The sequence below is a fragment of the Rhinopithecus roxellana genome, chromosome 9 (assembly GCF_007565055.1).
Source record: "Rhinopithecus roxellana isolate Shanxi Qingling chromosome 9, ASM756505v1, whole genome shotgun sequence".
Lineage (NCBI taxonomy): Eukaryota > Metazoa > Chordata > Mammalia > Primates > Cercopithecidae > Rhinopithecus > Rhinopithecus roxellana.
Genome location: NC_044557.1, coordinates 31,055,765 through 31,061,764, shown reverse-complemented (window position 1 = coordinate 31,061,764; position 6,000 = coordinate 31,055,765). Strand labels below are relative to the sequence as shown.

Genomic DNA, 6,000 nt, shown 5'->3' with positions numbered 1-6,000 from the left:
GATCTGCACCTTATCAACCAAATTGTTTTTTCTACCCACCCTGTGATGCCAAACCCATATACTCTCCTATCCGCAATACCTTCCTCCACAACCCATTATTCTGTTCTGGATCTCAAACATACTTTCTTTACTATTCCTGTACACCCTTCATCCCAGCCTCTCTGCTTTCACTTGGACTGACTCTGACGCCCATCAGGCTCAGCAAATGACCTAGACTGTACTGCTGCAAGGCTTCACAGATAGCCCCCATTACTTCAGTCAAGCCCAAATTTCTTCCTCATCTGTTACCTATCTCGGCATAATTCTCATAAAAACACACATGCTCTCCCTGCTGATCATGTCTGGCTAATCTCCCAAACCCCAATCCCTTCTACAAAACAATAGCTCCTTTCCTTCCTAGGCATGGTTAGTGCGGTCGGAATTCTTACAGCCTCAGTCTCACAGGCCCATTCTATTCTGTCCTCATTTCATAACCTCTTCCATCTAAGTTACAAGCCGCTAGCCTGTCTGTTAGAACCTCTCATTTCCTTTCCATCCTAGAAATCTATCCTCAAGGAAATCACTTTTCAGTGTTCCATCTGCTATTCTACTACTCCTCAGGAATTTCTCAGGCCCCCTCCCTTCCCTACACATCAAGCTCGGGGATTTGCCCCCGCCCAGGATGGGCAAATTGAGTTTACTCATAAGCTCCAAACCAGAAAACTAAAATATCTCTTAGTCTAGGTAGACACTTTCACTGGATGGGTAGAGGCCTTTCCCACAGGGTCTGAGAGGGCCACCACGGTCATTTCTTCCCTTCTGTCAGACATAATTCCTCGGTTTGGCCTTCCCACCTCTTTACAGTTTGATTACAGACCAGCCTTTATTAGTCGAATCACCCAAGCAGTTTTTCAGACTCTTGGTATTCAGTGAAACCTTTATATCCTTTACTGTCCTTAATCTTCAGGAAAAGTAGAACAGACTAATGGTCTTTTAAAAAAACACCTCGCCAAGCCCAGTCACCAACTTAAAAAGGACTAGACAATACTTTTACCACTTTCCCTTCTCAGAATTCAGGCCTGTCCTCGGAATGCTACAGGTTCCAGCCCATGTGAGCTCCTGTGTGGACGCTCCTTTTTATTAGGTCCCAGTCTCATTCCAGACACCAGCCCAACTGGAACTGCACCCCAAAAAAACTTGGATAGAGCCTAAAAACTCACCAACCAAGTAATTACACTGAACCCCCTTAGACTCTCTAATTAGATGTCCTAGGTCCTCCCAATTCTTAGTCTCTTAATACCTATTTTTTCTCCTTCTCTTTTTTTTTTTTTTGAGACGGAGTCTCGCTGTCACCCAGGCTGGAGTGCAGTGGCCGGATCTCAGCTCACTGCAAGCTCCGCCTCCCAGGTTCACGCCATTCTCCTGCCTCAGCCTCCCGAGTAGCTGGGACTACAGGCGTCCGCCACGTCGCCCGGCTAGTTTTTTGTATTTTTTAGTAGAGATGGGGTTTCACCGTGTTAGCCAGGATGGTCTCGATCTCCTGACCTCGTGATCCGCCCATCTCGGCCTCCCAAAGTGCTGGGATTACAGGCTTGAGCCACCATGCCCGGCCTTTTCTCCTTCTCTTATTCGGACCTTGTGTCCTCTGTTTAGTTTTTCATTTCATACAAAACCGCATCCAGGCCATCACCAATCATTCTATACGACAAATGCTCCTTCTAACAACCCACAATATCACCTCTTACCACAAAATCTTCCTTCAGCTTAATCTCTCCCACTCTAGGTTCTCACGCCACCCCTAATTCTGCTTGAAGCAGCCCTGAGAAACATCGCCCATTATCTCTCCATGCCACCCCCCCAAAAAATTTTCACTGGCCCAACACTTCAATACTATTTTGTTTTATTTTTATTAATATAAGAAGGCAGAAATGTCAAGCCTCTGAGCCCGTCAAGCCATCGCATCCCCTGTGACTTGCAGGTATACGCCCAGATGGCCTGAAGTAACTGAAGAATCACAAAAGAGGCCGGGCGCGGTGGCTCAAGCCTGTAATCCCAGCACTTTGGGAGGCCGAGACGGGCGGATCACGAGGTCAGGAGATCGAGACCATCCTGGCTAACACGGTGAAACCCCGTCTCTACTAAAAATACAAAAAAACTAGCCAGGCGAGGTGGCGGGCGCCTGTAGTCCCAGCTACTCGGGAGGCTGAGGCAGGAGAATGGCGTGAACCCGCGGGCGGAGCTTGCAGTGAGCTGAGATCTGGCCACTGCACTCCAGCCCAGGTGACAGAGCAAGACTCCGTCTCAAAAAAAAAAAAAAAAATCACAAAAGAAGTGAAAATGCCCTGCCCCCCCTTAACTGATGACACTCCACCACAAAAGAAGTGAAAATGACTGGTCCTTGCCTTAAGTGGTGACATTACCTTGTGAAATTCCTTTTCCTGGCTCATCCTGGCTCAAAAGCTCCCCCACTGAGCATCTTGTGACCCCCACTCCTGCCTGCCAGAGAACAACCCCTGTGACTAATTTTCCTTTACCTACCCAAATCCTATAAAACGGCCCCACCCTTATCTCCCTTCACTGACTCTCTTTTCGGACTCAGCCCGCCTGCACCCAAGTGATTAAAAAGCTTTATTGCTCACACAAAGCCTGTTTAGTGGTCTCTTCACACGGACACGCATGACAGCTGGGATTACAGGCGCCCACCACCACGCCCGACAAATCTTTTGTATTTTTAGTACAGATGGGGTTTCACCATGTTGGCCAGGCTGGTCTCAAACTTCTGACCCCAAGTGATCCGCCCACCTTGGCCTCCCAAATTGCAGGATTACAAGCATGAGCCACCCATGCCTGGCACAAGTAGTAAATTACTTTGATTGCTTTGAGCTTTCTCAGACAGGTACATTAAGGTGGGCTGGGTAATCCTAGGGATGTTGCCTCAAGCTGTTAGAAATTACGTTTGTTTTTTTAAGTCTTTTAATGTGGGGGATGGGGAGTGGACTAAATTATTTGTGCTGGGAGTCTGGTTTTTATAGGTCAAAGCTGAGGCCTAGTTGAGAAGTGGGCTCAGAGGAATTTGGCTAGAGTTGGGTTAAGGAGAGATTCTTTAACACTCTCTACCTATCAGATCACATCTAATCTTCCTCTAACGCTTAACTTCAATAAGATAATTTACATTCTGAGTTTTTGTCGTTGTTGTTTTTTCCTTATTCCAGTCAAATTAATCTCTTGACTCTGAACTCACGAATGTTTGTAGTACTTCTCATAAAGAAGTTTATCATGTACATTTTGGCAAATTTTATTGTCTTATTTCATTGTGTACCTGTTCATGTATTTATTTCTTGGCTACCAGACAGCATCACAATTTCCTCCAGGAATGCTGACCTAATATGTTACAGGTTCTGCACAGGACTTGGACACACGGAAGGGACTCAGTCACAGTCACAGGGTACCCAGGCAACTTCATTCATTCCCAAAATTTTTAATGGGTGTCCTCACTATACATAACATTTTCTCTAGTGCTACTAAAGGTCAAATTCAAAAGACCCAGCCACAGTTTTTATTCTCGGTTTCCCTGCCTTCTCTTCACAGTCCTGCGACTTACTAGAGAAAGCTAAGATGAACATTTACCCTGAAGCTTTAAAAAATGTAACCCTGCAAAACCTGATCCTTAAGACAGTATGAGATACGTTTCTACAAGCATACAATTTAGAGGTTTGGATCCTTTTGTAGTTCATAAGTGTGATGACTGGGTATTCATGTGCAGCTGTGAGATGTGCCACCCTTGAACCTTGTTATGAGTTTAGGACATTACCTGTTTAACGTGAAAAAGAAACTTAGAGGCTTGTTATTTAAGAATCCCTCAAAGGTAAACAATCAGAGACTCATTCTCAGCATATATTAAGAAGTTATAATCGGCCGGGCACGGTGGCTCAAGCCTGTAATCCCAGCACTTTGGGAGGCCGAGACGGGCGGATCACGAGGTCAGGAGATCGAGACCATCCTGGCTAACACGGTGAAACCCCGTCTCTACTAAAAATACAAAAACTAGCCGGGCGAGGTGGCGGGCGCCTGTAGTCCCAGCTACTCGGGAGGCTGAGGCAGGAGAATGGCGTAAACCCGGGAGGCGGAGCTTGCAGTGAGCTGAGATCTGGCCACTGCACTCCAGTCCGGGTGACAGAAGGAGACTCCGCCTCAAAAAAAAAAAAAAAAAAAAGAAGTTATAATCACATTGAGATACCAGTCATACCTACTAGAATAGCTCTAAACAAAAGTCAGGTAATAACAAATACTGGCAAAGATGTAGAGAAACTGGAACTCTTCTACGCTGCTGGTGGGCATGTTAAATGGTACAGCCACTTTGGAAACCAGTCTGGCAGCTTCTCAAACATTTAGACATGGAGTTACCACATGACCCGGTGTTCTGTGGTGGCAGGTCTATACAAATCTATCTCAAAGTCCCAGGAAGCCGGGAGGTGGAAGAAAGAGGCCAACAAATACAGTTCCTTGGGAAGAAACATTTAATAGCGACTAAGGAACAGAAGCCATGTCCATGTCTGTGTCTTGGGCAGCAAGATGAGATGGTGGATTGCTGTGCCATTACCCCGGACTCAATGCGTTTTTTTTTTTTTTTTTTTTTTTTTGAGGCAGGGTCTCTCTCTCTCTCTCTGTATTGCCTAGGTTGGGGAGTAATGGTACGATCATGGCTTACAAAAGCCTCAAACTCCTGGACTCAAGTGATCCTCCTGCCTCAGCCTCTCCAGTAGCTGGGGCTATAGGTATGTGCCACTGCACCTAAGTAATTTTTATTTTTTACGTTTTGTAGAGACAGGGTCTTGCTTTGTTGCCCAGGCTGGTCTCGAACTCCTGGCTTTAAGCAATCCTCCAGCCTCAGCCTCCCAAAGCGTTGGGATTGCAGGCATGAGCCATCACTCCAGCCCCTTAGGGCTTATATACCATAGGGGAGGGGTGATTCAGAAGGGATGTGTAGAACAATTGAAGTGTAATAACATCAAGGTTGTTTGAACTAAGGACAGGACATACTGGGTAGATACCTGCTCTTACCCAAGGAACAATAGATAAAGTAGAAATAGAGGACTTCCTGGGACAGGGGTTAATCAGAAGCCAGCACGGAGGATTAGCTTCCAAGATGGAGCTGCTTTCGCCTCCAAATCCAGCAATTCCACTCTTAGATTCCAATTCCACTCAACAGAAATGGAAACATATATCCATTAAAAAACTGTACATGATGTACAGCGGCCTTATTCACTATAGTCAAAATGTGGAAACAACTGAAATGTCCATCAGCTGGTGAATGGATAAACAAAATGCAATAGAATATGCTCCAGCAATCTAAAGGAACGAAGTAATGTACAGATACATGCTACAACATAGATGAACTTTGGAAGCGTTATGCTAAATGAAAGAAGCCAGACATAAAAGGCCACACATTGTATGGCTGCATTTATATGAAATGTCCAGAATAGGCAAACCCATAGAGACAGGAAATTGATTATTGTTTGCTAGGGCTGGGGTTTGGAGGGTAGAGTTAGGGAGAGGGATAGCTAGAGGGTATGGGTTTCTTTTACATGTGATGAAAATGTTCTCAAAGTGTGGTGACTGTTGAACATATCTGGAAATATACTAAAAATCGCTGAATGGTACACTTTAAATGGTTGACTTGTTTTTTATGTGAGTTATATCCTAATAAAGCTGTTATACAGAAAAAAAAGTCATGCGACCAATTATTTCAACAATCAAGAGACTGTGTTAAAGATTCTTTGCTTGGCCAAACTTCAGTTAGGCTTCTGAATCTTCTCCCAGGTCCTTGTGTGCACTTCCTTGTAAATGCAGTGTTAGGAAGTAACACTGCCAGGGAAGTTTAGCAAGAATCCCCCACCTTCCATATGTGATCAAAATTCTTTATTCCCTACCCTTGGTATCTGACTCCCTGGCCTGCCTTCACTGGGATTCCTATTCGGTTGGTTCAGCCAGAATTCCCCCTAGAATTGATGTTTCCTCTTA

At 45.1% G+C, this 6,000-nt stretch overlaps 1 non-coding gene across 1 annotated transcript; it reads left to right on the top strand.

Annotated features, from left to right (window-relative positions):
- Positions 1-3,696: 3,696 nt before the first annotated feature.
- Positions 3,697-3,800, top strand: LOC115899827. The gene has a single exon (XR_004059429.1). It is a non-coding gene; the product is annotated as a small nucleolar RNA U13 (small nucleolar RNA).
- Positions 3,801-6,000: the final 2,200 nt, after the last annotated feature.